This window comes from Nannobrachium achirus (assembly GCF_963921795.1).
Source record: "Nannobrachium achirus genome assembly, chromosome: 2".
NCBI classification, from domain to species: Eukaryota; Metazoa; Chordata; class Actinopteri; order Myctophiformes; family Myctophidae; genus Nannobrachium; species Nannobrachium achirus.
Genome location: NC_137811.1, coordinates 67326519 through 67335968, shown reverse-complemented (window position 1 = coordinate 67335968; position 9450 = coordinate 67326519). Strand labels below are relative to the sequence as shown.

General features: G+C 41.2%; 1 protein-coding gene across 1 annotated transcript in view; it reads left to right on the top strand.

The window, feature by feature from the left end:
• Nucleotides 1-9450, top strand: part of ccdc106a (coiled-coil domain containing 106a) — a 366031-nt gene that overhangs the window by 307582 nt on the left and 48999 nt on the right. The gene's annotated exons all lie outside the window — the stretch shown is intronic.

Here is a 9450-nt window from a genome sequence, read left to right as displayed (position 1 = left end):
GGGCTTGAGCCCCTGCCCTTTTGTAAAAAGTGCCCTCTCCAGACCACGAATGACGTTTTTACTATGGTGAAAGAAATGCAAATGCCCTCTTTCCATGCCGTACCTGATGGCAGCATTCAAGAGAATTGCCTTGTCCAAACTCTCCTGAACTTGAATGCATCATCTTATGTTGAAAGAATGTCCCTCTCTGTGTAGAAATCCATACTGTTACGTCACGTCTCCAGTATAGACATGACTTTTGATTATGATTAGTTTTAGTGTGGTATCACACACTGAAAATAGCCAACCTCCAAGCTCAGGAGGTCTGCTATTTTCGATATTTCCACCAAAAGGCTCTTTTAAGAAATGTCAGCCCCTGCCTCTCTAACATTCTCTGCACGTCCCTGCGCACACGCACACACACGGCTGTTTTGGGGGGTGATTAGATGTGTGATCTTTTGGATAGCAGCAGGGCTTGGAATTATCTCCAGTGATCAATAAGTGAACAGCAAGCTATACACTGTAGCCTAAGCCATGAGCCCCGGTCAGTAAAACGCCATATTACCAGCCATGATAATCATAATATTTATTTACACGCCTATAAATTCTCTTCAATTCAGCCCCAGAAGTGCTACTTTTATTCACACGCTTATGAGAGTTTATGATACGTACATCCAAACAATGTTGTATATCCTGTATGACACACACACACACACACACACACACACACACACGCACGCACGCACGCACGCACGCACGCACGCACGTACGCATGCTCGCGCGTCCCACCGCTCTGTGGTAAAAATGACAAATGGGATGGGATGTCATATGAATTATAAAAACATTCCTTATCAATAGACTATACAATAACAACACAACGAGCAGATAATGGCCACAATAACAATAACGGCATAACAATAACGGCATAACAACAACGTGCTTCATGGTAAATGACATAACACACATCATCATAGCTAGTATAAACCACTTTACAGTGCGGCACTTAAGATGGAGCGAGAGAGAGAGAGAGAGAGAGAGAGGGAGAGGGAGGGAGGGAGGAGAGAATACGCATGCAGATGAAGGACAGAGAGGAAGGAGACACAGGAGCGAGCGAGAGAGAGAGAGAGAGAGAGAGAGAGAGAGAGAGAGAGAGAGAGAGAGAGAGAGAGAGAGAGAGAGAGAGAGAGAGAGAGAGAGAGTGAGTGACAGAAAGGAGAGGAGAGGAGGAGAGGAGAGGAAGACAGGGAGGGGAGTTGATGAGATTTTAAATCCCATTCAGAACGGTTACACATTATAGTGTATTATTATGTTATGCTTTAACTACTGAAAAATAGCAGATATACAAGCTCACAGCGCGGCACCGTGTGCCGCGCTGCGAGCTTGTAGATCTGCTATTTTAGAAAAATCGTGAAAATTTGAATTTTGACACGATTCTATAAGTGTCTTTTGAATCTTTCTAAGATTTTTTGAAAAACCTTTGTTTCTATGTCAGCAATCTGGCCAGCCATCGTCAAAGAAAAGGTCCTTTTCACTTAACTGGAGCTCAGTTAGTCTGTTCTTGAGAGACTACTATGTCAGTGGTTCTCAAACTTTTTCATGTGAAGGACCCCCCAAAATTATATTTATTTGGCCACGGACCCCCCATCTCAAAATATTTATTTCCAGGGACCCCCCCCAGAAGCAACATTTTGGTTACAAACGTTCGCTTTGAAAATACATCTATTCAAAGATTTGCACACATTTTCACGACTTTTTCAAAAATAGCAGATCTACAAGCTTGCAGCGCGGCACAGAGCTTGTAGATCTGCTATTTTTCACTGGTTAAAGCATTCAATAATTCTAGGCCTGAATGGGTTAATGTGAAGGTCAATGTGTTCTAACTGTGCTCTCTGCAGGGGATCCACAGAGGGTCCCAAGAGCACTGCTGCAGTGGAGGAGGAGTTACTGTTACTCCAGAACAGTACTGGTTTTCAACCTTTTTAATAATGATATTATTACAGGGGTCGCCCCCACACACCCCACCCTGACGAGCACTAAGAGTCGAGGCCAGAGCCATGAAGGCCATGGTCGCCATTACCCCTCAGTTTGGCCTTGTGCTCCTCAAACCAATGGCATGACCTGAGGCCACAGTGGCCTTAATGCCCCAGCTGACTGTACCACTTTCTCCTCTGTCTTCTTTCTTGTCAACATGTAGACGGTAGAAACCGGTGTCTCTGTCTTGTCATGTAGACACCAGTGTCTTTTTGTTGAGATTCTGAAATCTTAACTCCCCTGAGTCCCCATCTTTAAAACCAATCCAGTGACTTTGATTGGTGCAGGGCTGAGCGAGGATCAGATTGTAAATACCATTGTGCATCTATTCACTGCAGATTAGGTTATCATCCCTAACCCCTAAATTCAACAAATCCTTTCAATGGACTTGTTTTATTTGATGGCCTTTTTGCCCTGTCATTTGGCCCTTTTGCCCTCAAAATGGAAAACACCAAAAGGGCAAGTGGCCTTGCCCCTAACAAGACAAAATTCCGAGGCATTACATTTTGTACGACACGGTTCTATTGTGATTCTATTTTCATAATTTCTGCCTCTAATATTTGACAATTTGGCCAATTTGTCATTTTAGATTGTCACTTTAGAAATGTGTAGATATCCTTTACACTTAAACGTTATGTTGGTCTGTTTACTGTTGAGTGAGAAAACAATGTGGCACATTAAGTTAATCATCTGGGGACCCCCTGGCTGGGTGTCCCGACTCACAGGTTGAGAACCACTGCTCCCGAGGAGAGGAGAAGGGAAATGAGGGGATAGGAGGAGGATATGGGAGGAGAAAGGGACAGGAGGAGAAGGACACATACTTCCCACAGGAAAAATAAAATAAAAAGATCCCCATATCTGCTGGGTGAAGTACAACAATGTGCAAAACACAGCAGCAAGATATGTGAGCTGCTGTGATAGGAGAAGGATATTGAATGGAACTCTTAATGACTATACTGATCATTGTGTGTACACTTTCCTTGCACTGTCTGCATCGAGTAATCTCCATACATGAAAACTGTTTCACCCCCTTTCAATTGTACTCATTTTATTTTGATTGTATTATATTGATTGATTGTACTGTACTGTGTACACTTAAGCTTTGGCAATGTAAACGTATGATCAGGCCAATAAAGCTCTTTGAATTGAATTGAATTGAATTGAAATGAAATGAAATGAAATGAAATGAAATGAAATGAAATGAAAATGAAAGAGGAGAGGAGAGGAGAGGAGAGAGAGAGGAGAGGAGAGGAGAGGAGAGGAGCGGAGCGGAGCATGGGGGGATTGGGGGAGATATGCCTGCATGGGATCTGGTTTTGCTGGTTCAACAACTAACAGCAAATAGAGGGGTCAGCATCTTGTGTCTGTTTGCGTGTGCATGTGTGAGTGTGTGAGTGTGTGCGGTGCGTGCGGTGCGTGCGTGTAGCGTGCGCTGTGTGTGTGCGCGTGTGTATGTGTACACAAGTGTGTGTCTGTGTCTAATGCTCATGGGTGTTTCTGCAGTTGGTGTGAAATGGTCAACATCAAACAGAGGGCGATGAGGAGGGCGAGGCAGCGTGATGGTGTCATAACCTCACACATGCAGTGTTCACAGAACACATGTTTGTTTACCTTTCTATTCAAGCAGAACAGCCGTCCTCGAACCGTTTTTCATTTCAAGAACCACCGTGGCTCAGGGGTAGAGAAACCGTCATTAGAACACAGAGGGGTTCCCAGTTCGATTCCGGGCTCCCCCAGAGTTAGTGTCGAAGAGTCCTTGAGCAAGACCCTGCACCCCTAGTTTGCTCCCCGGTGAGCAGGTTGGTGCCTTGCATGGTTTCCTCTGCCATCGGTGTATGAATGTGTGTGTGTGAATGGGGTGTAATGCACAATCTATGTAAAGCGCTATATAAATGCACCATTTACCATTTACTGTAACTCTGAGTGTAAAAAATTTACCCAAATGGGTAAGTATAAAAAAAGGCAATACTGGAGATGTGGTGTACAGCATGCATCTCTACACAGCGAGGGCAATTCTTTCAACGTAAGGTGCTGCATTCAAGTTCAGGAGAGTTTGGGCAAGGCAATTCTCTTGAATGCTGCCTTCAGGTATGGCATGGAAAGAGGGGGGCATTTGCATTTCTTTCACCATAGTGAAATCTGCATTCATGGTCTGGAGAGGGAACTTCTTACAGACGGATAAAATGATGTCTATGTGTGCACGTGCCTGCACTGAGACATTATAGAACACATTAAGCATAATATATAGAACCAAACAGTCAATTCAACAGTGCTTTCATTCATTATAAGTCATTTTATTAAGGTTTATTACATCTCTACACAGTTGTTTTAATACATTAACAACTATAGGCTCTTAATAGATATTTATGATATATTCACTTAAGTACAGTGGATCTATCTATCTATCTATCTATCTATCTATCTATCTATCTATCTAGGAGTGTTACATCATTACAGTACAGTAGTAAGTCTGGACCTTTGACCTCAACTCAGACCGAGCGGCAAATCCGATTGGCTGTGCTGACCTTTTCAAGCGTATACAGTTTGTGGTTGGAAGGCAGTTCATGAGCGTGGAATGGCTACCTCCGTTTCTATAAATACACATCCATGGTGTTTCAGCTTTTCCATGGGAGGGAGGGGGGGGTGGGGGGTACCTACAGTACCAGTGGTGGACAAACACTTGACTTGACTGAAATTACACTATAGTGTTGACATGTTTCCCAACCACACAAGTGAATGTTGCTCAGTTAAACCTGTATAATATGAGTTAAAGTAGTGGAACACAAAAATGTAATGCAAAAGTATGCAAAATTGCATGCTTTTCAAAAATACTTCAGTATTCAAAAGTACAAATTACAAAGTACATTTTCCTTTTAATACAGTAGCAATGCTTTGCTCTGTTTTTATTTTTTTTTCTTCTCCAAAAAATCTTTTCCTGAAAAATATCAATAATAGTAATAATAATATATATTTTTTTATTTGTATTATATTTTGAATAGGGCTGAGTTCAATTAGTGATGAGTTCAGTATGTAAGTTTTCCTCCTTCCAATGAAAAAGTCAAAAGTATAATATGTGTCTTTGCAATGCACAGTAGTGGAGTGAAAGTCAAAAAATACAAATACTCAAGTAAATGTACTTAGTCACTTTCTATCTACCACTCACGTTGCTGTGAGCGCTAAACAGCCAACGTCAGTTGCATTTGTATTGTTATGCAATGCATTTCCTATACTTTCTTAATTTGCCACGTCTTCTCTATAGCACTTCACAGTTTCACATTGCATGAAAAGTGCACTATAAATTAAATACATGATGTATGTATTAATATGCATGTGTTAATAATGGCTGAGATTCAAACTCTGAAGTAAAAAAAAATGAAATAAAAAAACTAACAAAAAATACATCAAATAAAAGCAGGCAGGCAACATTTCCAATATGTCTGGGCTGAATGTTAAAACAAACAAACAAACAAAGTTAACCCTTTAAGACCAGGAACACATTATTGCGCATTATTTTATGCTTTAACTTTAAAATTGTAATACATTTTTATTTTTGAAAATTGTGAAAATTTGCTATTGCAAAAGTCTTTGAATATCTTTACCTGATTCTAGTGTCTTCTTTGAAAAACCTATGTTTCTATGTCAGTGGTGCTCAAACCGTTTTCATGTCAAGGACCCCCAGCATGATATGTATTTGGCCACGGACCCCCATCTCAAAATATTTAGTTCCAGGGACCCCCAGAAGCAATATCTGAGTTACAAATGTTTGCTTTAAAACACTTTTTTCACAAAAATAGCAGATCTACAAGCTCTTAGTGCGGCACCCGGTGCTTGTATATCTGCTATTTTCAATTTCATAAAATAATTACAGGCCGGTTAATTGTGCGTGTTAGAAGTTTGTTTGCATGGAGGTGTATTGGTCTAGTTGTGATTATTAACTTGTATGTTCATGTGTGATAGTGTTTAATGACAACCCATACAGCCAGATTACTTTTCCATGTATTGACCAGGCCCTGGTGAAAGCTCACATCTAATTACACACTAATCAATGCAGGCAGCGACGTCATTACACAGCAAAAAAAAACATATGCACACACAGTGCCGCGCACACAGCACAGGAGTTGACCAGGAAATGCACTATGCACTATGCCACTGGTTCCCAAACACTGGGTCAGGACCCATTTGTGGGTCGTGGAAACATTTTTATGGGTCCCTTTGTTTTTTGCTTCCTACATTCAGTTTTTAATTAATTATTATTTCAAAACAATTTCTAGAAAGAATATCCCCTGCTGAAAAAAATTAAGTAATTTAAGGAATAAATGAGAAATCTGAGAAAGTCCATAAATTAGAAAACAAATGATTAAGTTTGGGAAACCCACTGCACTATGCAGTGTAATCCTGAATGTTAATCTAACTCAGGGAGTGTACAATGGAACCATATAGACCCTTACGGATACCATTTTGGTTGCACTTCTACACACAAGTACAGACAGCTGGCCTGTATCTGACTCCAACCAAACACACACCCTTAATGTTTACACTGGGCGGCAGTGGCTCAGGGGTAGAGTTGCCGTCTTAGAACATGGAGGGTTCCCGAAGGGTTCAGAGTTCGATCCCGGGCTCCCGCAAACCAGTTAGTGTCGAAGAGTCTTTGAGCAAGACTCTGAAGCCCTATAGTTGCTCCCGGTGAGCAGGTTGGTGCCTTGCATGGTTTCCTCCGCCATCGGTGAATGTAATGCAGAATGTCTGTAAAGCGCCTTGGATAAAGACGCTATATAAATGCATCATTTACCATTTATTTACCTTTCCAAACTAGGACAGTACTTTTGGAAAAATAGACAGTACTTGTTAATCAATTCATGCGGAGTGCCTTTTCATTTTGTGGGCATGTCTCATTTTGGAAATAAACTCTTCTGTAGTTTATTACCGAAAAATATCCCCTATTTACATATTTCAGTGCAGATGTCCTAATATTTTCAACTGTGGGGGATTGCAAAAATAACACAGGCAACACTCCTCCTCCGTAATTCGGTTAAATTGGTAATAAACCAAATCAAGCGAATACTGCTGGTACAGATAATCGTGCAGACGTCAGAAGTTGTTTGGGTTTGGTGGCCTTGTACAGTATGTTTCACTGTCTGTAACACTCTTACAGAGTGACATCATGTGACATTACACTGCTGAGGTGCCACCCATCATACGGTCCCTATACCTGTCTGGAAAGTGTGCTTCCCGTTTCGGTCTGCGTCGTAGTCCAATAGGGAGACAGCGAGACAAACACGTAAAAGAATAAGAATGTAACAAATCATAATGATTATTGTTCTTGTCGGGTGGAAACCTTGTATGCCCAAAACATTATCATCGATGGGGATTCCAACAACAGCCTTTTTTTCCTTTTTCTAGGGGGCGGCATTGGCTCAGGGGTAGAGAAACCTTCATTAGAGCACGAAGGCTTCCAGAAGGGTTTCCAGTTCGAATCCGGGCTCCCCCAGAGTTAGTGTCAAAGAGTCCTTGAGCAAGACTCTGAACCTCTAGTTGCTCCCTGTGAGCAGGTTGGTGCCTTGCATGGTTTCCTCAGCCGTCGGTGTATGAATGTGTGTGTGAATGGGTGAATGTAATGACACTCTATGTAAAGCGCCTTGGATAAAAGCACTATATAAATGCACCTTTACCATTTTCTTCCCCTGAAAGTTATCATGCAGACAAAAGCCATTGGTTCTTGAATTAATACAGTTTGAAATGTGGTTTGAAATGACCAAACCTGCCTACAAGCTGAACTGATTGTTTGAAGACGCCTCCAACAAGTCATGTCTGATTTCATTCAAGGGACAGTTATATTAAGAGACACTGAAATCATACTAAAGGACAGATGCTATGGCTGAGTCAACCATTTGATTGAACAGTGAATCGAATATTGAAACAAAATGTTTCAGGAAAAAGGTGTGACAATTATTTAGTAAAACACTCCTCAACACAAGGTAATAATCATGTTTAAATTCGTTTTTTTTACACAGTAGTGTAAATGGAGAAAATGGCTAGAGGAATTTGGTATACACACACAGCTCTAGCTGTATCTTTTATACTACTCTATATACAAATAGTCTGTGCCAAAATTACTCTTAAAGACAAACCGCATGCATGGAGATTTTAAAATGATCTATTCATCGTATCAGTTTGACATGACACTTTGTAGAAGATCTGTTTTTTTTGTTTTTACAGGTATCTTTGAAAACCTACAATAAAAACTTCACATAACCTCTATCAGACTCTATGTCGATGATGCATTTTCTTTTATGCTGTTTTATAACCAAATGTGATGCGTTGTAATGCCAACATCGAAGGGAATGTCATATGAATATCATAAAAAAGTGTCTTGGCATGTAAAAATGTCAGCATTTGGTTATGAAAAGTCTGTTTTTTAACATACCTGCTACTGGATTTGTTTTTTATCTCTGTAAATGTTACTAAGTACAGTAAAACTATTAAAACATGGGAAGGTGCAAGTGTACTGTATGTGTGGGTCCAAAGCAGTGCCCCTCAAACCTTTTCATGTCGAGGACCCCCACATTCATATGTATTTATGAGGACCCCAACATTCAGTATTTGGCCGCAGATCCCCATTTGAAAATAAGGTTTGTTAAAAATGTGCAAAATGTGCAAAAATGTTTTACACATTTCAATCGCAAGAACAGATCTATTTTTGAATGGCCAAAGTATTACAATGGGGTTAAAGTGGTTAAAATGGTTTTCATGCCGTATTAACATTCTTTCCTGGGGACCCCTGGGGATCACCAGACCTCACTTTGAGATCAGGGATCTCCAGACAGACCTCACTTTGAGATGACCTGGTATTGAAGGAGAATTTTGGGCCTAGAAGGCTATCTTACCTTTAAAATCACTTATTTGCTCCTCCAGCAGGGACCTCCGCACAGCTTTGGTTGAACGCACAGCCGGAAGTCCTGTGAGGTTTCAAGTTGAAAGTGCAAAATGTGCACCTTCATGACAATAATGGCGAAGTTGGGTGAGAATAAACAATGTTTACTGACTAGATCATACATGGGCAACTGGCGGCCCTGGGGCCACATACGACCCCCACCTTCACTTAAAGGAGGCATATTACAGACCAAAATAGGACCCCCCCCCTGAATGAGAATGTTTCCACAGACGTTCTTACCTGGTTCGGTTGATATGTCTCATTTCTGCCCCTGTTCTGAAATCTGTAGAATAGTCCCCACTGCTAAAACGGGCGTATCACCTCTATCCAAAAGCGCACATTTCGGCCGCTTCCAAACAAAAGAATCTTTTAGGAATCGTCCAGACATGCTTCCTACAGTCACCACACAGTGTTTTAGCGAGACGCTCCGTGCATTGATGTAAACAAAGCAATGAGAACGGCCACTTCCTGCCTCAGCTCTGAGAGCTAGAGCGGAAGTCTCGCGAAAT